Source organism: Dunckerocampus dactyliophorus, chromosome 12, assembly GCF_027744805.1.
Source record: "Dunckerocampus dactyliophorus isolate RoL2022-P2 chromosome 12, RoL_Ddac_1.1, whole genome shotgun sequence".
In the NCBI taxonomy this organism is placed as follows: domain Eukaryota; kingdom Metazoa; phylum Chordata; class Actinopteri; order Syngnathiformes; family Syngnathidae; genus Dunckerocampus; species Dunckerocampus dactyliophorus.
In genome coordinates, this window is record NC_072830.1 from 15,310,988 (window position 1) to 15,334,840 (window position 23,853).

Consider the following 23,853-nt stretch of genomic DNA (forward strand, 5'->3'; position numbering starts at 1 on the left):
AATGTTAGTCACAGTTATATTTCGTGACATTGTTTGGTTGAAGAGGATTTCATTGATGGATTGTTTACTAATGTGTACTTGTACATTTTTTTTATACATTGAGGTCCATTTTGTGTTGAGCTGTTTGAAAAAACAGAATGTTTAACAAAAATTTGATAAAGCAAGCATCCAGCCTCATGTTGATAGGTGTATTAAAAACTTTAAAATCATCCTTCAAAGGTACACTTATTATAGATAAAGAACTTCTTGCCATCTGTGATTAATTGGGATTAATTTTGAGTTAACCATGGAGATGTGATTAATCGTGATTAAACATTTTAATCGACTGACAACCTTATTATTATTATTATTATTATTATTATTATTATTATTATCTTATATCCATAACAGTGCTTTATTTCGTCTCAAAAAATGAAGTAATGAAAAATGTATGTTAAATTCTCGTCTCGTGAGTTGGGTGACTCGTGACACTCAGAGTAATGAAATGGAGTATGAATTGCTGCATGCATGCTAAGCTGTGACCTCTTTCTCTCCCTCCACAGGCTACCTTCAAGTCAAACCCCAGGAAGAGAATCCGAAGGGGCTCGATTGTGGTGATTGTGTGGGTGAGTTCATACTAAATTAAACTTACAAAGTAATTGCTGTCATGTTCCACAGGACAGGAGCGAGTACTTCCTGTCCTGCGCTCTTATTTTGGAGCGCTGCACTTCCTACTGGGGGGAAGCTGCAGTCGCATTACCCCAGTGGTGCACAGCTGTTTGCCATCACAATTAGTGGAGTTTAAAAGTCCAGCGTCGTTGCAGGTACGGCGCTGGTTCAGTGTCTTGTTTCTTTTTGCCTGTGCTGTCACATGAATGTTCCTCTGATTTGTTGCTACTACCTTGGACTACAGTGGGGTTTTTTTCCCCAGAGCCTTTTTCATCTCTGTCGCTTTCTGTTGTTTATCCCTGCTTAATTAAAAAACTTATTTTCCGCCGCTGTCTGTCTCTGCATACTGTGGGTCAAGCACTTGACAGTCTCATAACAATTGCCCTGTAATTGGCTGGCGACTAGGACAGGTGTACCCCGCCTCTCTTGTCAGCTGGGGTAAGCTCCAGCTCACAAATGAATGTCCTCTTGTCATTTCCGTCATATGCTGCCATACGCAGTATCACACAAAAGTCTACCGTTCTCACATTTCTTCTCGTTAAAAATGTTATGAAAGAAAAAAATCTTTTTTTGCACCACAAATCTGCAAATTTGCGGGGATCCACTGTATTGCACTGCAGTCAGAACTGTGTCATCCATTTCACCTCACCTCTCAGTCACATGATTCGGCGTGCCATGTTCTCACATAGGTGCACACCCGGTGTGACACTGATAGCTTTGGGCTCACATAGGCAGTGCAAGGCTGGCCTCGGGGGCTGTGCCAGTGGGAGTGGGCTCAATTATCAGAGCTGCTGGTGCACCACCCGGAGGCTACACTAGCATCTTCATCTCCTCCTCCTCCTTCTTCTCCTGCAGATTTAATTTCTTGCTCCAACAGGGAAAATCTCCCTCTGAGGGGCGATGGCTGTGCTGTGAACACAGATGGAGGATTCATCTGAGAGATGGTTTGATAAAGTTGTGAATGTCAGGATTATTTGCTTGTATGTACTGTACAGTATATATTCTTTCTGAATGAAGCCACATGTGCATTCCTTTCGTGTCTAGCACTTAGCAACCCCTCGGAGAACACAATGTTTTTATAAAGACCTTTGTGCAAAACACAATGCATGCTGTTACCTTATGTTTCATCATTTCTTCTTTTTGTCATGATTTCGTCATTTCTGAGACAACATTAAACTTCCTGGGCCCACAGCAGGAAGTCATGTTATATGAAGCCAGGTTATGGGATACATACACCCTGATATTGATGAAGTCTTGTGTTTTGTGGCCTTTATTACTAATTCGGGGCCTGACACATATTCATTGTAATCAATAAAGATCGTCCGAGGCATCACATCCACATTCCTTTTTATAGGTGATTATTTTTCCACATATTTTTATGTTAGTAGTAGCGTTTATAATAGTTTGACAAATGGCCAATGACTTATGGCCAGTTAGTAAGTCCCGTCCGTGCCTCTGCAAAGCCGTTTTGCTTCATGGCAGCCATGATTTTCAACCAATCTTGCTTAAATTCTACAGACATGTGCTTGGCATTTCCCTAAAGGTGAGTAACAAATTTCACGAAGATTTAAAGCGCGGGTGTCCAAAGTGCGGCCCGTGGCTGGTTTTTTTTTTTTTTTTTTTTTTTTTTTTTTGAGCCATGGCACATTCTAAAAAAGAAACAAGAAAACAAAAAAACAGCACCAGCAAAATTTGAAAAATCAGCAGTAATTTTACAGGAATGAAGTCAAAATATTAACCAAAAAAAAGTTGTAACGTAAGAAGAAACGCTCGTAATTTTCGGAGAATAACGTCACAATATTATGAGGAAAATAAGGTCATTTTAGTAGCATAAAGTTCAAATATTTAAAAAAAATGTAATATTACGTATATATCCATCCATCCATCCATCCATTTTCTATACCGCTTCTCCTCTTTAGGGTCACGGGGGCATGCTGGAGCCTATCCCAGCTGACTTCGGGCGACAGGCGAGGTAATGGGGGTACAATCGCAGGGCACGTATCGCAATCGCAGGGCACGTATAATGTATATATTTTAATACATTTTAATATTATGAGAAACATACAAAACAACAAAAATTTGGGAAAAAGTTATAGTATTAGAAGAATTCAGTCGTCCTTCGATATATCGCAGTTCGACTATTGTTCCCTCGCTATATCACATACAAATAATTGATTAATAAATGACTATTGGGCTGTTAGTTCATGTCTACAGAGCTCTAATAATGTTAAAACCCGTATTTAGAAAGCCATAAACCGGTATTATGCTCTAACTACAAACATGTTCAGTTTATTCATATTGAATTGTACGTCACAGAAATGCACTTATCACGGCCGGGTCTGGAACCAGTTAACCGCGATAAACGAGGGACAACAGAGTCAAAATATTATGGATTAAAGTCCTAATTACGAGAAGAAGATTTACAAGAAGAAAGTTGAAATACAGTAGTTGGAAAATTACCCAAAAAATGCAGCAATGGAAAGAACAGCTGTTTTATTACGTCATTTTATGAGAATAAAGTCAGAAAAAAAATATTTTTTAAATGCCGAATTATTATGAGAAACAAACAAAATAAAGTTGTCATTTTTGTGAAATTTGGTAGGGGAAGCGGTATAATATAGCATTAAAGTCCCAATATTACAGGAATAAAGTCATAATATTATGAAAGGATAATTTGTTTATTTCAGAAAAAAGTTGAAATATTTTGAAAATTAAAAAAACAACAGCAAAAGAGGGAACAAAAGAGCAGAGTGACGTTGATACTAAAAATGGGCTTTTTCACCTATATGGCAAAGCTGAGATGCATTTTTATCCTTGAAATACATATCACTTTTTAGCACATTCTTTACGAAAAATATCGAAGTGCCAAAGTCGCGTCCTTTCATTTTTCACTGTGTGGACCTTGCTGGAAAAAGTGTGGACAATCCCTGCTTAAATTTATAGCGGGTAGTTGAAGCAGAAGCTGCCATTTTAGTGTGCAGTACGTAGAATAGGCATAACGTTTTGTGTGCAATTTCTTATGTGGGCAATTTACTTCCAATGGGAGGCAGGGTTATAGTTGATATATCTAAAATCGTCCCCCTTTGTTCACTCTCGTGCTGGCCATTAGACATAATGCGTGCTTCAGACTTGGCATCGATGCTTATACAGTCCACGTCATGTCCACACAGAGTCCCAGTCGCTAAATGTAGCTGATATTGAACCAGATTGTTTTCCTAGGGCTGAGGTTTACATAGGGAGGCACCATGAGAGGAAATTGATCGTGGAGTTGACAGGCTGGCAGGATGCTTTTATGCACAGTGGGAGTGTCTGCCTGCAGCACTGCACGGGGAAGCAAAAACAGGCTGCATCAGCTAATCCGGCATGGTTTAAAATAGAAAGTTAATGGTCCGCAATATGAACAATAAAGAAACCATTGCGCTTGCCATTGTTTTCACCTGGATATACAGTACATGGTTTCTTAATGAAATCAACAGAGCGTCCAATTAGGATTGTATTTTTTTTTTTTTTTTTATGTATCGCACCTTGTTTAGGCCAAAAGATGTTTTCTTGTACATCTAAAAGCATTTTAGAGTTTGGAAATAGGTGATGCAGTGGTTGGATTAATTTCCACAGTCTTTGTGAGGAGTCTTTTGTCTGTTGGTGCAAAACTGAAGTCACAAAATATGTTGTTCATCTTATTCGTGGTGTTGAGTGTTCATTAGCTTTAATCAAGCTATTTAATTAGAAATGCAGTGACACCACGAGCCTGGATTTGTTATTTTACGGTGTTCTTGAATCCTTCCGAGTGTGCAAGTATGCAGAAAAAGGCTTCAGACATTGATTTAGAGAACAGCTTTCCTCAATAGCAGAGAATCAGTGGCATTTCTTCCAGCTCAAACATCAAGCACATTTGTTTTTGTGTGTTTCTTCTCTTTGCACTGAATCGGAGTTGTTCAACTCAGCTGTGAAAATGCTAATGTGCTTCTGACAGCCACAGTATCAACACATAGCAGTGGTACCTCGGTTTCCGTGATTAATTGGTTCCAAAAGGTATGACGAAAACTGAAACATACAAAAAAACGAAGACATTTTTCCCATAGGAAATCATATAAATTCGTAATAATCCGAAATAATGTGAATTCGTTCCAAACACCCAAAATGCAGTGGAACCTTGGTTAGCGTCATTCATTCATTCCAGAAGTTCCGACACTAACCAAAATGGATGCTAATTGAATACATTTTTCCCTTAAGAAATAATGTAAATCTAATGAATCTGTTCCAGAAAGCCAAAAATGTTAACACAAAACATGTTTTTCTAGTTTTACAATTATAACAATTCCAAAGGCATAAATGAAAGGGATAAACTAACGCTTTAAACTTACTTTTACCTTCACTGAAGACGTGGTTCTTGATGTGACTGTTCCCAAAGACACGATGTGGCAGCCACATCAACCACCACCACCTTCCTGTTTTGCCATGAGTAATTTCTTGAATTCAATAGTGTTTTTCACCTAAATAACCCAAAATGGAGCCAAGTGGCAATGTTTTCATGAAGAAGGTGTGAAACACTATGGAATTCAAGAAATGAGGCATTACAAAACAGGAAGATGGCGTCTCTGTGGTGGAACATCATGTCTTTGGGAACACTCGTATCACCTCTTCAATGAAGGTAAAAGTAACCTTTTTCTTTGTCAAGTCCAGCCAATGGGGCAAATAGTATTGTTGATCTATATATGGTAATGGTTTGAACTTGCATACAAGTTACAATAAAATACATCCCATAGTACAAGTTGCAGTTCCACATGTCCAAAAGGAGTAGGAAGAAGCAAAGCTTATTTAATCCTACCCCCCCTCCGTTTCACATCAATTGCAATACATGTATTCACTTTCTGTATTTCATTTATGGTCTTTTCCAGTTAATGCATAAGAAAATGATAAGGAAATGTCACAATATGGTCATATAATTGTCAAGGTTCTTTCCTCAATCATAATAAATAATAATCCAATAATTAGTATAATAATGAATAATAATCAGTTTAAATAGACATAACTGAACTTAGTTGTAATAATAGGTGAGTAGTGACAACGAACTCACAAGAATGAAGAGTAATGAGTGTTGTAGTGGTTAGCATAGCATTTTGTACACAGTGGTTCAAGACTCTTCTTCCTTGGATTTTGCAAACATCAACTGCTTGTATTGTTTCTTGAACTCACTCATGTTAGTGCTTTGTTTGAGTTCCTTACTCAATCCGTTCCATAATTTGATTCCACATACTGAAATACTGTGGGTTTTTACCATTGTTCTTGTGTATAAGTGTTTTAACTTTAGTTTTTCCCTGAGATCATATTTCTCATCTCTTGTTGAAAAGTGTATTATATGACATTTTTGGGTAGCAGGTTATTGTTTGCTTTATGTATAATTTTAGCTGTTTGAAAATTTACTAGATCAGCAAATTGTAATATTTGTGATTTTTGAAACGGAGGATTTGCATGTTTTCTATACGCGGCATTATGGATTATCCTAACTGATCTGTTTTGCAGTAGATTTAGCGACTGAAGATTACTTTTACAGTTATTACCCCATATCTCTACACAATAAGTTACAGATGGTAACAGCAGAGAACAATAAAGATTATGGGGTGATGTTTGGTTAGATGCCCTTACAGATTTGCTCTGCGTAAAGTGTAATATACTCTTCTCCTGTTTCATAGATTTTATTTGACTTTATTTTACGTTTATTGTTAAGCAAATTTGTTGCGGCCGGACCGGAGCAGAAGGGGATAGGGAAGAAGAGAAAAGGAGACAGAGGGGGAAGAAGGGACACTGCAGAGAGAGACAAAAACAGCAACAACAACAATTGCAACAACAATAACAGAACAACCGGGCTACATCAGCAAATGTCTATGACAGCCATAAAGTCCATCATAGAAGTAACAAATATCAACAGCCACACTGTTGAGACAGTTTTGAGTATTGAGACAGTTATGTTTACGGTATTAGTGGAAAATATTAAAATATGAAAATATTAACCATCATAATGATAGGAGTGACAATAACTGTTAGTAATCTTATTGCCGACATCACCAACAATGTAATTAAAAATAGCATGACAATGCCATGAATAGGGTCATGTGGGGAAGTACGTATGTACTGTGGGTGTGTGCGTGTACAGGTATCTCTGTAGGTGTGTATGTATGCATGTCTGCGTGTATCTGTACGTGCATATACTGTATGTATGCGCATGTGCATATGTGTAATTGTCACTGAGAATGTATGAAAGGTGAGGGACCTGCTTCCTACCACCCAGCAAGCCCTGACGAACTTTACCTGGAGATTTGTCCTTAGCAAATATCATGGCATCACTAGGGCAGCTCAAGCACAAACCGCGGCTCCAAGGGGCTGACTAGTTGACAATAGCCGGTATCTTAAACGATGGTAAAGAGTCGGTCATCCGTCATCATTTCCATGATGAAATCACAGATCGCTTTAGCCCTCAGGTCATCTCCGGCAACATGTGTCACTTTTCAAATGCAGCGGCGATAGGAACAAGCCCACCATCGAAGCTGGAGTTTCAGGTGGCTGACAAGGTTTGATTTGTTGAAGCTCAATGTTTTTTTTTACCTCATCGCGGTATGTTTGCACAGCATTTGGCAAAATGTCTTCCTCTGAAAGAGTGACAAGTCGTCATGTTTGAGTACAAGTCAGTTCGAGGGAAGTTACGACAGACACGCCGCAGCAAAGGAGGGCTTGATTTGCTCAAGCTAACCTTCCTACTGCACTGTACGGGTAATCTTGTCACAATTCCTCATATCGGACCAACAATTATTGTGCACCCTTAATAATTGTAGTTTAACATGCAGAAAACAATGTGAAATAAAATAAATGATGAACAAAATGGCTAAATTATAACGAGAGGAGGGAATGAGGAGAGAGGATTTCTCAACGTCTTCCGTTGTTTGTGACCTTTATTTCATTTGACCCCTTATACAACATTAGCTTCCTTGAGTTCTCTTTCTTTGCCAGGATAGAACTTACTGTTGCTGCGACAAACACACTAGTTTGTGTAACATTCTCAATACAACAGCGTGCAATATTGTACCATAACTGAGATTTTGGCGCAAAATTTATTCGAAAACCAAATCATACGAAAACTGGGGCACTGGTTTAAAGCCAAAGAAAATGTGATCATTGATTTTGGACCAACTGGACGGTGCCAGAAATGTAGATACATGCTGTGTATGAATACGTGTGAAATAATGACAACAGTAATTTAACATAATACATGGTTTCGCCTGTTATCACCCACCCAAAGCAAAACAATATCTAATGTCTTTGGAAATTGCTACTTTCCTCCCTCAGAAAACATCCTGCACATCAAAACATGCATTTTTGGCTGAGTTTGAAATGAGACTCTTCATGCAAATAGCTGTTTTGATGTCTTTTGTTGGCATCTGGCACTTCTCAGGTCGCTATAATTAAACGGGGGGGGGGCACAACCCTTCTTCATTGGATGTCACTGGGAGGAATGGCTGTTGCAAAGCACACGGTGTCAAAGCAAAACAGCTGCATCGCACACACAACGCAACACACAACTTTGGGAATGAGTGTGCCTGAAGACTTCATCTTAATCACCGTAGCTTTTTTTTTTTTTTTTTTGCACAGTGATGAACAGTTGTATTCAATCCAGTCGACTGCCTGTACATTTACAGTCATGGAAAAAATGATTAGACCACCCTTGTTTCTCCAGTTTCTTGTTCTTTTTAATGCCTGATACAACTAAAGGTACATTTGTTTGGACAAATACAACAATGACAACAAAAATAGCTCAAAGCCTTGACTATGACTCCGATGCACAGCAAATTTCCTATAGTGTACCAAGATTTATTGCATTAAATGTAGTCATAAAATCTGTGTAAATGTGTAAAATTATTCAACTTGATTCAAGAAAATACTACTCTCTTTTTTTATGTAGTTTATAAATCTAAAAACTAGTGAATTTACATGCCAATCGTGGCCAAAAAGAATTCTGATATTGTTTATGACAACCACTTTTCCAATATTAAGTGAATTTTAGACACAGTCACACTTTTGGCTTTTTAAATAAAAAAAGTTCCATTCATCTAATTTGCTTCATGCTTGTTGAAAATCTCGGATCGGTGAAGAAATACCCAACATAACTAAGATGCCGACAGCTAGAAAACAACAGCATGGTGGCCGAGTGAAGAGCATATTGGCCCCACGATCAGGAGTTCAAATCCCTTTTGGCTACACCTTCTCTGCGGAACCCACACACTCCCCCCGTGTGTATTATCTGTGTACTCTGACTTCCTTTCACATTCCAATATACATGATAGGCTAAGTGGAGGCCGAAAATTGTCCATCGGTATGAATGGTTGTTTGTCTATAGGAAAATCTAAGAATAACACTCCTACATCTACAATATGTAAAAATATTTCGCTTAAATTTAGTCTCATAAAAGCCAATTTTATCTCAATTTAGGAATATTATAAGACCATTTTGCTAATAACATTTTACTACAATCCAGCTATGTGATTAAGAACAGCTTCCTTATTTTAGGACTCATTATATTCGTACAAGTCACAGGACAATTATTTCTTATAAGAATTCTACCCAATCAACTTTTGCTTACCCTGTTTTGCTTGAAATGAGACAGCTTGTCTCAATTTAATATAATTTGGGCTTCTTTCAAGTATGGCTGTTTTTGCAGTGTAGGGAGTTGAATTTAATGACAAACTAAAGACGGCGTGGCGTTTTTTCTTCCTACACTAGTGGAAAACCCTTTTGTATTTCATGTATTTCCATTATTTTGTTGAAGTATTTCACCCCGAAATTTTAGATGTGCTGTGAAAAGACATCCATTTCAAAAACTGACCATCTATCACCCTTGAAAGATTTTGAGCGCTGCACTCCATTCCTACAATAAATATTTGATGCTGTATTTCATTTATTCACTCACCAGGTGTCAACCCCCAGCTTTGCACCCACAGCAAATCCCCCAATCTGACAGCATCCTCAGGCTAACTCTCGTATGTCATCATTAAAGAGCGGCTACTTTGTCAGGTTGCAGTCCGGTTGGGGTGGGGGATACACATCTTTGATGACCAACAGATTATGATGAAGAGGTGAGCAAACGTCGCCCTAACAGGAAGACTTAGCACCTCACATGGCAGCGAAATTGCTATCTGATCTCAGAAACAAGCTTCAAGTGGGTCATCATCCGCTTCGATCCGTGTGCGACTGCTGTGAAGTGTAGGCCTCGATTTAAAAATAACATAAAAGACAAATCACAAGTATGTTAATGTGCCAATATATTATACTGTATGTGCATATATTTGTTTTTTATAGCATTGCATGTCGTAGTCAATGTGTTCACTGACACAGTATAATGAGATCCAGTGGGATGGGTATCTTTCCATTTTGTCCGATACCGGTGCCAAATCGGCACATTTGAAATGGGGCCGGTGCTTAAACGGTGCCTTAATCTGTACTTTTAAAAAGGAAAACATATAAATGTTGGCCAAAAACAGTGCCTTTTTTATTGTTATGGAATTTTTGACATGCAAGTTGAACAGAATAGTAACGTAAATACTTCAGTAATATACATAAAATGATCAAACTAAGTTATAAAATCCACAGCAATGCGGAACACAGGGAACGTGCATAAACATGACCCGCCTGTGTTGTAATGTCAATCTTCAGAACTCCGCTGTTCGTGAACGCACCTCGCTCACCGTGACTGTGATCGGTGAATAATCAGAAAGTGTTGTGTTGCCGTTGTGGAGAGCGCTACAGCGAAATGTGTGTGCGGCGATGGAACTGAGCACCGCAGTGCTGTGTGCCTCTGTCAAGACTTATAAATATGTTACTTGCACAATATCACCTTGAAGCACTTGTCTGCATTCATTTAGTACCAAAATGAGGCACCATTTTTTTTCCATTTATGTTGGCACCAGTGTCGTGATGATTCTGTGTTTCGGTACGCATCCCTCAAAATGAATCAACACTGCATGATTATCGTTACGCTTTTTTTTAACCAGTATTAGACATCATGTTGCTGCTAAATTGTCAAACTTAACTGTTTCACTGCCAAAGACGTCCTCAAAAAGTAACGTTGACTTTTGGCTTTTTTTCGCGGGAGCTACAGATCAAAGTCTTATTCATCTTGTGTGTGAATTTCTGACTTGTAGGCAATGTATTTCTGTCCCAGTAGGGGGCAACAGTTCTCTTTTCCTCCAACTGGCAACAACAGATTGTCTATGAAGAAGACGGATTGTGGGTTGAGAGGAAAATGGTGACACACTTGCAGAAATTTTGCAGAAATTGAGCGGAGACAAAAAATACAGGCAACTAACACTGTCACAGAGCTTGTCTGGCGGTGCATCTGCCTTTTAGTAGTGACGTGATTGCGAAAGATAGAGGTGATGTAGGTGACGTAGACACAAATGCAGTTGACAATGGCAGCCGAAGCAACAAGCTGGTTAGCATTGCTGAGCCATTTGACGCGACACCGGAGCAGTTCAGAGTCGGGTGACTCAGAAGCCGACCCTGATTCTTCTGGATCGGTCGGCAGGAGGGATTCATCCCCACATCCAGCAGACCCCACCGTCACTCTGCTTGAATTTGCTTTCTCTGCAGAAAAAGCTCGTTATCTCTGTTTTTTGGTCAAAATCTGGTGTTTTTGCTGAAACTAACCTATGTTCTACCGCCAATATCTAAAGACCCAAAAAAAGCAAGAAACAAACTTTTTTTTTTCTGATGGAAGAAGAGAGTCTAAAGTTTCTTTAAATAGTTTTGATGTTTATGTAGTCCTAAAACTCAATATTCCGTGGGTCTTCAAAGTTCAGCAAAAATGCCCAAAAACTGGCAGTATGGAGCTCTCTGCTCTGAACATGGCTGGCAGTCAATGGATTAAAGAACAGCTCAAGTGAGACCAGATCAAGCTGTTTATAGACAAGTTTTTCAAAAACCTGAGCCTGCTAAACAACTTTTTACCACGGAAATATTCAGCAGCACCTGACTGCTGAACGTCACATCCAAAAGAAGGTAAATACACTCCTGACTAGTTGAAAAATGGCAAGAATTCACATTTTGCACCGTTGGATCATAAGGAGGTTCTAAGTAGATTAAGAGTGTGGGAGTGAGAGAAAAAAAAAATATTTAGTAATTTTTCGCAAATAAGCATTAACGTGAAATAGGGTATTCATCAGTTGATGAAAAGTTTAAAATCACAGCTTTTAAAAGCCAAAATCTTGACAAAAATGTGGATTCAATATCATTTTCTGTCAGATATTCACACTGTCACGATCTCTTGATGGCAAAGGCAAAAAAATCTGTCTTCCTTTGACCAAGATGCGATTGTTGAGCTGCATCAAGGCCTGTGTAATAGCTTACAAAGTATCACCTGCTCCCAATTTAACACTCGTCTTTGCGGTTTAGGTCAATAAACGCCCCAGTATGACTCATTTCATTAATAAAGGCATTTTTACAGAGTTAGAGAGTGCCTTGGATTTTTGCAGTTTCCTTATTCCAAAGAGCACCTCTTCTTTGTGACTTCTACCCTTTTTAGAGGTCCTGGTAGCTTTCCTCTTTAACCTTTTTTTGACTCATTTGGTGTTTGACTCTATGTAACACACAGCCACACATCATTTCATTGGTAGTCATACTGGACAGCCAGTTATGAGCGTGCATCTATTAATAAAATATGCTTATAAACACAACTAACAGAATCAATTGGGTTGACTGAAGGATACTCTTGAGCGACGCTCTTAATGGACACATGGGAAATATAGGACAGACTGTACAGTACGTGCTATATAAGAGGGTTACCGTGGCAACCAGAGCCTTGAACATCTCCAAGCAACAAACACTTGGTGGCAAGGTGACAGGAAATGAATGAGTTGCAAATGTGTGCACATACTGTGCTGTTAGCTCCAGTGTTTGTACAGTGGCAGTGGTCCTTATGATCTTGCCACCATGAATGATTCAAAATCATCAAAATTTGATTTCAAGTGTAGCTTTAATTTAAGAGATTTTACACACACTTCATGCAGAATAGATGCATTTTCCGGGACTCAAAAGTATGTGGACAATTGACATAGTTGTAAATATAGTCATTTTTTAAATGTTTGGATGACAATGCTTTCATTCAGCAGAGCATAAAAAGATATTTAATGCATTTAACACCCTAGTCACACTACAGGAAGAATGCGGCAGAATGCTGTCGGAATTCAAATGTGTGGTTTGTTCCTGGATATTCAAATTGCATTCTAAATATTCTGACTGCATTCTGAGTGCATTCCAAATATTAGGGCCCATTCTTGTGGCTGGTGCAAATGTTTTAAGTGTGCAAAAAACATTCGAGGTGGATTCGAAGTGGCAAAATATCAAACGGGTTTAACTGCACTTTCACAGCATGCTAAATATTGTTACGGTGTTCCAACAACATTCCAAACATTCTGATCACATTTGGGGAAAAAAGTGCCACCAGCAGCCACTGAATTGTCTCTATGAAGCATCGCCTTTTTCACATCACTTCACACGCCAAGAAAAAAAGAAGCAAGGTAACGCCACCAACGTCCGCCCGCATGGACATTGGAGAAGTGCTGAAACCCAAGAAGCCCTCTGAAATGTCACTTGCCATTGACCCATCGCCAATGCACATCACATCATGCCACCAAGGAAAAAAGGAGCCAGGCTTACAAATTTCAAATCCTCTCCAGAATATGGCACAAATTTTGAAACTGCTGCTTCTGCTTGAATTTGTGTTGATTCGTGCTTAGTGTGACGGGGGCGTAAAGTGTCCCTGACATGATTCATAACTTTGCTTTAATATGTTATGTTATTTGGAATTATTTTCAACATGTTCGATATTTGAAAGCGAATGGTAAATTCGCAAAAATTTAATTTCTAGTTCATGGCGCCAGCCATGATGAACTAGATCTCGCAGTTCAGCCTCATTGACATCAGTGACATCGGGGTAATATTGCTAAGGTATACAAACATGGCGTTGTACGAGACAGAGGGTGTTTACAGTGATTGTAGCGAATATTTGAGAGATGTGTCAATAGTTTCTGAGGAGGGAGAAACATTTGGAGATTAAATAGAGATAGCAGAGGGGTCTTTACCTTACCTTTCTGTAAGGTGGTGAATGTATGGCTGAGTTCCCACTGGTGACTGGATGATTGTGAGGCAGGGAGGGGGAGCCAGTGTTTGCTTGCCTGAGACGTGACACGGTAAGCTAACCATTACTATACCCCCCCAAAAAAGAAGTATCTCAGAAGAAAATATGTTTTCATTTTGCACCGACAGATTCCTTTATCTTCTCTTCCAACAATGCTGGATTAGGTTTAACCAACGTACTATCACAACCCCACTAGTCGGCATCCGTTACGCATGCACACTGCCCTTATGTTTGTTGTATTCTGTCTGTTGCTTTACCTGGTAACATTAAGAAAGATGAAACAATTTAAACATTTTTAACTGTTATGTTTTGCGGCTCCAGACTATTTTCCTTTCATGGGCGATGGGCAAAATGGCTGTTTTGATAGTAAAGGTTGCTGACTCCTGGCCTCGTATAACAACATGAATTTAAATTGTTGACTGCCTGTCTGAAACTACTTTTGTGTGTGTGTACACGCCACAGACATGTACGTGAGTGACAACCATAAAGTTATTGGCTGCCAGACCAGCGTTAGCAGCGGCAGTACTGCTGATGTCCGTTGGGCTAGGATTAGCGATTAGTGGCATATAACTTTTAAACAGCAAATCTGTACTGCGGTGCCTTGAAAAGAGCACACTAGCTCTTCTTGTTTTTTCCATTTCCATATTCATTTCTCTTAAATCATTGACATATAGTATCTGCACAATGTCCTTGGTACTAATGGAGAATGCATGTTTCTAGCTCAAGAGGTGACATAAGCATGCACCTCGCTGTTGTAATTTTAGTAAGAAGAGTCTCAGCAAGCACTTCTCACAATAGTGCCGTTTCCTGCTGGGTATTTTATTGGAGAATTGTCAGCGAAACCTTGCATCTTTGACACCGTTTGTTACAAAGACCTCAGAATACTTTCAACGCACAAAGTGTTAACATTTTGATAGCTGATGTAAAAATGTAATCTTGGAATATGGAGTACAGTTCCAAAATGAGCAGAAATGTGTGACAGACATCATGTTCCCATTTGATATAAGCCTCCCCCCCCTCATTGTGCAGCACTACACGAGGCGTGATAAATTATTCAGGTGCTCCCCAATGCGGACCATTTAAAGCCGCTCACTGGCATCTGACTCGGACGCATTCCTTCTGCCATATATTCCTCCTTGGATCTGCTGTAAAACAGCAGCTAGATGCATGTGACCTCTGAGTAGCATTTGTGCTTAATTTATTCCTTCCCTGCAAGGCGCCGCAAAGCCCCTAATTGGAAATATGTAGGATATCAAAATGAGTGTGAAGGGAAAAGGAATGCACAGGATTATATGTAAATAACAAGGTGAAGTGTGGTTCTTTCCTCGTCACAATACAAGCACATCAAGGAGCGAGTTGAAAGAGGAATGAAAGAATGCAGTGGTCATCGATTATGCCATTTGTTGTATGGCAGCCCATGAAGGACATTTCTCTTTCTCTGTCCACAGAGCATGTTGATTTTCTTGACTGGTCTTCCTTCTTTCATGTATTGGCAGAGATTTCATGTGAAGCTTTCGCTTCAGTGTTGCGATGATGCATGGTTATCTCAATGGGGAGACAAGCATACACAGTTGATTAGGTATTATTCAGTTAGAAATGACATGAGGCAGTGGCAAAAGACTGTAAGAATGAATGTATGCAATTTTGTTTTCTACATTTTGACAAAATGCACTGCAGACTGTGCAAAATCAGTGCATGTCGAGTCGTAAAGTGACACGCTTTGATACGCAGTTCATTTTGAATATTTCAAAATGTTCTTTGCACTGGCACGCAGCCCCGCACTGTTACACATACTTCACACCTGTTTGCAGTGAATTTACTCATTGGGGGAAATAAATTTGTGCAACTGTCAAGGTGGCTTTAGAATGCTCGAGACTGAGGGTGTCCAAACGTATTCCACCGAGGGCCGCATGCAGAAAAATCAAAGGATGCCGCGGGCCACTTTGATATTTATATATACAACACTTTTGTTTTTGCTCCCATTTTTTATGAGATGAACTCAAAGATCTAAAACATTTTCCACATACACAATATCACCATTTCTCTCAAATATTGTTCACAAATCTGTCTAAATCTATGATAGTGAGCACTTCTCCTTTACTGAGATAATTCATCCCACCTCACAGGTGTGCCATATCAAGATGCTGATTAGACACCATCATTAGTGCACAGGTGTGCCTTAGACTGCCCACAATAAAAGGCCACTCTGAAATGTGCAGTTTCATCACACAGCACAATGCCACAGATGTCGCAAGATTTGTCCATAGGTATGAATGTGAGTGTGAATGGTTGTTTGTCTATATGTGCCCTGCCATTGGCTGGCGACCAGTCCAGGGTGTACCCCGCCTGTTGCCTGAAGTCAGCTGGGATAGGCTCCAGCATGCCCCCGCGATCCTAAAGAGGAAAAGCGGCATAGAAAATGGATGGATGGAATTAGAGGATTAGTCTTGAATTGGGTTAAAAGCTACCTAGCAAACAGGAAGCTATTTGTAAAACTAGGAGAATATACATCTGGGAGTTTAAATATTACGTGTGGAGTACCCCAGGGGTCAATATTGGGACCAAAGCTGTCATTTTGTCGAGTAGTAAAGGACTTAAAGTTAGTATTATTTGCGGATGATACCACTGCCTGTTGTTCTGGGGAAAGCACACAAGAACTAATTAAAAAGGTCAAGGATGAAATGGTCATCTTAAAGTCATGGTTTGATAAAAACAGATAATCCTTGAACCTAAGTAAAACTAAAATAATACTATTTGGGAACAGCAGAAAGAAGTACGACCAAATACAGATAAACGGAGTGGACATTGAAAGAGAGAAATAAAATACATTTTTGAGGATCATAATAGACGAAAAAATGAGTTGGAAATCTCATATCAAATATACACAAGAAAAGGTGGCGATAAATCCTTCAATATTGAATAGAGCTAAACATGTTCTAGATTAAAAATCACTCCACACTCTTTACTGCTACTACTTTAATCTTCACTCACTCAAGGTACTGCAAAAAAGATACACACTTTCAAACCACACTTTCAAACTGCTAAAATAATGCATAAAGCTAACAATAACTTGCTACCCAAAAACCCAATACAGTATTTCTCTATAAGAGAGGAGAAATATGATCTTCGGGGTAAATCAAATTTACAACACGTATATGCGAGAACAATGCTGAAAACCCACAGCATTTCTGTATGTGAAGTTAAATTATGGAATGGATTGAGTAAGGAACTCAAATAATGTACTGAGATGAGCAAATTAAAAAAAAAACAATACAAGCAGTTGATGTTTGCTAAATACAAGGCAGTCATGCTTGTTTTTTATTTTGTATTATTTATTATTACACTGATTTATTATATTAAAATATTACATGGAACGCAGGAAGTGAATCATATGTACTGTACAAGATGTGGAATGGATGGGGGGTAGGATTAAATAAACTTTGCTTATTCCTACTCCTTTTGGGCATGTGGAACTGTGAAATGATTCATGAGGTGAGATTCCATTGTACCCTTCATGCATGTTCAGATAAAACTAAACTAAACTAAATTAACTGTTTATTATTAAGGGAGAAAAAAATCCAAACCTACATGAACCTGTATGAAAATGTGATTGGCCCACCCCAGGACCTGGAAGACGTGCTGTGATAAACGGAACCATGGATTCTGCTGTCTACCAAAAAATCCTGATGGAGAATCGTGACCTCAAGCTGAAACCAACTTGGGTTCTGCAGCAGAACCAAAACTCACCAGCAAGTCCACCTGTGAATGGCTGGAGAAAAACAAAATGAAGAGTTTGGAGTGGCCTAGTCAAAGTCCTGACCTGAATCCTATTGAGATGCTGTGACATGACCTTAAAAATGTTACAAAACCCTCCAGTGGCTAAATTACGTTTCTGCAACGATGAGTGGGCCAAAATTCCTCCACAGAGCTGTAAGAGCCTCACTGCCAGTTACTGCAAACGCTTGATTGCAGTTGTTGCTGAGAAAGGGTGGGCCAACCAGTTATTAGGTTGAGAGGGCAATCACTTTTTCACACAATATTTAAATTTGTTTGATGATCTGAAACATTTAAGTGCGACAAACATGCAAAAACAAATAAGAAATCAGAAGGAAGCAAACATGTTTTCACACCACAGTATTTGTTGCAAAGTACAGTGTTCTTTTCAGTCCTTCATTTGGATTGATCCACTTTTCTTAGCATTAGAGCGATGCCTCAAGAGGCTCGCGGGTAATATCTCTCTAATGAAACAAAAACTAAATGTCCCGTCCAGCCATAAACATGATGTATAACTCATTTAGCCGTGCGCATTTACTATAACCTTGATGTTCACAGCCTCTCAGTGTATGGCAGACAGACTTCAGCATTTTATTTTTACTTTGATTTAATCGCTCTCTGAGTGCATGCAGCCATCAGGGGAGATACAAAGTGAGGTGAAGTCCACTCACTTTTAACAAAGACATTGGCTAAATAAATGGATCAATGAAGCCTCTAATGACTTTCTCACTTTGATACCATCTGACAGCCTCAATTCTTTGCCCTGAATCCAAATTGAGGACTTCTGTGTGCATTTATGTGTGTGTGTGTGTGTGTGTGTGTGTGTGTGTGTGTGTGTGTGTGTGTGTGGGGAGGGGGGGGGGGTCTATCCAAGTGTGAATTCACCAGCTATGTTTTATTTATAATAATGTGTCTGAGGTTTTTCAATGGTGTTATATCCATGAAGGTTGAGTCAGGAATAACCTCACATATCGTTGCTTCTTAGTAACATAAAACACACTTGCTGTCGTTTCGCATGCGGTTACGCCGTGTTGTCATGTGACAGTTTTCCAGTGTGAGTGTCAAGAGAGAACAGTTGCGTCATACTGTAGACCATGTGCCCTCTTGAGTGGTGGCTGTTCCACTTTGACATAGATGACCCATTTCAATCGTGCACTTCGGGTTTGCTCATCAGAGCTAGCTGATGTGCTTGCTGACATATTTAACCTGTCGCTTGCACAAGCATCTGTACCGACCTGCTTTAAGTCCACCACCATAGTGCCCGTACCCAAGAAGAGCAACGTGACCTGCTTGAATGACTATCGCCCTATAGCACTCACTCCTATTGTTATGAAGTGCTTTGAAAGACTAGTCATGACCCACATCAAAAAGAGCATCCCGGCGGCAACTGTGGACCCTCTACAGGTTGCATATCGCCAGAACCGGTCCACGGATGATGCAGTCAACACTGCCATCCACACAGCCCTTTCTCACCTACAGGGCCAGGACACATACGTCAGAATGCTATTTACAGACCATAGCTCTGCTTTTAATACAGTCAGCCCCCACAAACTCACAAATAAGCTCCTCACACTTGGCCTGTCTCCCTCCCTCTGTAACTGGGTGTTTAACTTTCTCACAGGCAGGCCCCAGTCAGTCAGAGTCCACAATCGCACATCCAGCTCAAGAATTGTGAGCACTGGGACCCCACAGGGGTGTGTGCTGAGTCCACTCCTCTACACGCTCTTCACCTACGATTGCGTGGCCTCCCAGAACAACACCAGCATCATTAAATTTGTGGATGACACTACAGTCATCGGACTGATCACTGGTGGTGTTGAAACATCATACAGAAGAGAGGTGGAGGACCTCATAGCTTGGTGTCGTGATAACAATCTCCTTCTCAATACAGATAAGACTAAAGAGATGATCATCGACCCAAGAACAAGGGAAAAGGAGCCGCATAGACCCCTGTTTATTGATGAGACTGAGGTGGAGAGGGTGAAAACCTTCAAGTTCCTTGGCACACACATCAGCGAGGACCTCACCTGGTCTCACAACACCAACAAATTCTGAAGAAGTCCCAAAGGAGACTGTACTTCCTGAGAAGACTGAGGAAATTTGGCATGTCCACCACACTCCTGAGTTGCTTCTACAGATGCACTATGGAAAGTGTCCTTACCGCCTCCATCACTGTTTGGTACGGTAACTGTACAACACGTGATAGGAAGGCACTCCAGCGGGTGATCAAGACCTCACAGAACATTGTTGGGGCAGCCCTCCCCTCACTGCAAGACATTTATAAATCTAGAGTCCTACGCAGAACACACAACCTCATCAAGGACAGCACACATCCACAACACTCATTATTCACACTCCTACCGTCAGGCAGACGCTACAGGAGTTTGAAGTCCAGGACCACAAGGCTGGCAAACAGCTTTTACCCACAGGCCATCAGGCTCCTCAACGAAGCACTCGCACACGCCGCACGCAACACACGCACACACTCATAGCACTCTATTTATTTATTTATTTATTTGTATTATTTACTTGTATTAATGTCTCTTCTGTTGTTGTTGCTTAATTTATTGGTATATATGTTTATGTGTTTATGTTTCTTATGTTCTTATTCTTTCTTGTGTTTTCTTTCTTTTCTTGGGAGAATGAACAGGATAAGATTTTCATTGCATGGTATAACTGCTGTTTTACTATGCACATGACAATAAAACTCTCTTGAATCTCTTGAATCTGACTAGATTTCCACTGCAGTGATTTGGGATGCATTTGGGATATACAGGAGGTCCGAGGTCTACGCACCAGTTACGTTCCGACCACAGTGTTGTAGGTTGAGTTTTGTTTAAGTAGGAACTAAATTACATCTAAATTGACATCTAAGCCACTCTGTACACAGAACACGTAAAGGACACATAAAATATAGCCATAAAAAGATGAAATGGCAAAACAGGGAAGCAGCTGAAAACTGTAAATAAACATTGAGACAAATCAGTAACTTCACACCATTAAAACAACTGCAGATGCCAAATTATTAATGATAGCAATACTGTATATTAAATATTTGAGAAGAAGAATACGGAGAAACACTGCGATGAACACTGATAAACAAAGCTCTCAAGCCATGCATCAACATCCATCCCATGCACGAATAAGTCCAACATTGTCTTTCATGGTCTTAACACCAGATGTAAATAAATAATTAGTGATGCTCCGATCAGGGTTTTATGCTGCCGATTCGGATACCGATCATTCATGATTCATGATGCTAACCAAGGCACCACTGTAGATGCTAACCAAGGCACCTCTGTACTTTATGTATGTAAATATATCCATGTGACCTCGGCCATCCTCCCATCAGCTGGCGACCAGTCCGGGGTGTACCCCGCCTGTCGCCTGAAGTCAGCTGGGATAGGCTCCAGCATACCCCCACGACCCTAATGGGGAGAAGCGGCATAGAAAATGGATGGATGGATAGGTATACAGACAAATCTAAGGATAACTGGCCTATTCTTTGCCTGGCCTGTGTTGTTCATTAACTGTGACCTCATGATAATTGACTGTGCTGCATTAGAGTGATGAATTTCAGGTTATTTATTGTTCCCTTACTCAAATTTTAATTAAAATCTGCATGCAACTATGCCCATATTTACTTTCTAATCATCTTTTTCAATGATTTCCAAGTCATTCGGGTTCAGCACAGGTAAATGAATGAATTACCCGGAATGCAGGCCCATCTGTGTCCAACGACTGACTATAAACAAAGCTTTTCATGATAGTTTGGTCGTAAGTTCTTTGCTTTCAATCATTAGCTATGCACAGTTGCTTACATATTATTTAAATGTGAGGCCTGGCTGCTTAGAGAGCAGAAGTGAACTACACTTCACTCTGATTAAGCTGTGCTCCTTTCCCAGCATCTTCTCCTTCTGGCAAGCAAATTGAAGCGAGCTGACCTTTCATCAGCTACAAATAGCAAACTGGAGTGTTTAAGCCTCGAGTGGTACACCCGTTAACTTCAATTAATGAGGTGAAGAGCGTTAGTGCAGGTGACGTCGTCTTCGTCACTGCCAGGCGCGAACTGACTTTTTTTTTTTTCTTTCCACTGACGTGTGGTGATGACATTTTAGTGTGTCATGCAGGGACATGGGGGTTTAAATGTTAAAAACTTTTGGTTCCCGTGTGCACACATAGTAAAAACAAAGTATTCGACAGGGAATCATTTAATGGGAATTAAAAAAATAAAATTTCAATGTCTTCATTACAATACTGTTACAAATTTTACAGGCAATGTTGTGTCATACAAGAATAAAAAGATGCTAACCTCTGTATAATAAAACAAAACTAGGTAAGTAAAACTAGTTATACTTTGAAAACAGATGGATAATAGAGGGGGAAAGGAAGTTATAGTTACTAGGGGTGCCAGTCCGACATGAGGAATTTTGACGTCACACCAATAAATCCAATAAAATATCTCAGATAACCCATAAAAAACACTCCAGTGAGTATGCTGTAGATGGGCTAGTGTGAGCAAATCAAACGGCCTGTCATAACTTCCCCTGAACTCACTTGTAAACAAACATGGCATCGATCTTGTAGGATTTCTCACTGTTTCAGGGGAAGACATTTTGCCAAATGGTTCAAATGCTCTGCAAACAATCCAAGAAGAGAAAGAAACATCGCCCTTCAACACATCAAATGTTATCACCCACCAGTAACGCCAGCTTCGCTACGACACTAGGTGCCCGAAGCTTGTTCCTATCACCACGGTGTTTGACAAGTGCACAAAAAGAGATGATGCCAGTGATGAGCCGAGGCCTAGGGCAATCTGTGATTTATCATGGAAATGATGACGCTGGATGACCAACCCTGTACCATTGTTGAAGATACCGGCTTTTGTTGGATAGTAAACCCCTTGGAGCCATGGTTTGTACTTGTTTTAATAGTAGTGATGTCATGATATTTGGTAAGGGCAAATCTAAAGGCACAGTTTGTCAAATCCAACATAGTTTGAGTCAGTCTTACCTCACATGTGTGCAAAAACTACAGTAAGATACCGGTTATCAGTATCAGTAATTGATATTTCACAGATTTTATTGCTCACATGTGGAGTGAGCAAACGTCCTGCTTTCCTAGGGCATGTCTGTCTTAAAAATTGATGGAAATGACTGTAATGGCTTTTGAACAATTTTCCACACAAACGTTTTAAGTGAAGTCACGTTTTGGACAACCTCTAGTTAAACCTTTATTTTATTTGTTCTGTCTATTTTTTGGTCCGTCTCAATTTCTTTTTAAGTTTGCAAATACTATTTGTTTATTTGTACTTCCCGTTATTATACCTTTTCCTGAAATGACTATTTTCAGCCTTCTAATTTTCTAGAGTGGCATTTTAGTTTGGAGATCCTGACTGCCTGCAAATACAGTTATATACTTTTAACAACATTTTTGGGGTCATCCTTTATCTTCTTATGTTCAATGTTTTCAGGTGGTCAGGACCTTCGGTTTAATTTGCTGTAGCTTAAAATTGTGTGTGTTTGAGTACTTTGGAATGGCCCTTCACTCTGTATCAACAGTGCCGTTTTTCTTCTAACAAATGTAATTACTGTCACAACCTTATTGCAAAATGTTTCGCTATGGCTTGAAGAACCTTTATGAGCGGACAAAGATGGGAACATGACTCACAGCCTCCAGCAGCAAGAATTCTCCGTGTTTTAACAAGTTAAAGGCATAATCGTTTGAAGGCCAGTAGCTGTGACACACACCTGTTTTCCAGGCTTCCAAGCATGATGACCTAGTCATCATGGTCAGCATGGTGTCAGCTGTGCTCACTGGGATCAACATGGATTCAAACAGAGCAATCACGCACAAAAACATCAAGAAGGTCAGCACAAGGAAACCACAGCACGGAATGTCAAAATCCCAATTTAAACCTTGCCACAGCAGCCGCAGTACAGCGTGAACATTTTCCAACTACACGTTTGCATATTGCATCAAGTGACATTTTGTCAGTGTAATTTCGGGCCGGAAAAGGATAGATTTGTAGAAGGCGATGTTAACTTTTCATAGAGTCCCAGTATCCCACAAGAGGTGACTTGTTCCACTCCACACGACTTCATATCCATTATAGATGGCAAGTGGAGCCATTCCAGCAGTGTACGTATGTTTACAACTGTCAAAAGCACCAGAAGGAGTCACTGAGAAGCCTGCAAAATAACAAAATAAGCCTTTTTACAAGAGCTGAGAAGATTCAGAGGAGCGTG

The 23,853-nt window shown here is 39.9% G+C and overlaps 1 protein-coding gene across 1 annotated transcript in view; it reads left to right on the forward strand.

Moving 5' to 3' along the window:
- The window catches only part of lrfn1 (leucine rich repeat and fibronectin type III domain containing 1), a 218,677-nt gene that overhangs the window by 126,365 nt on the left and 68,459 nt on the right, over nucleotides 1-23,853 (forward strand). The window contains exon 2 of the mRNA XM_054793220.1: nucleotides 543-605. The gene's annotated coding sequence lies outside the window, so the exon portion shown is untranslated. The remainder of the gene's footprint in view (nucleotides 1-542; nucleotides 606-23,853) is intronic.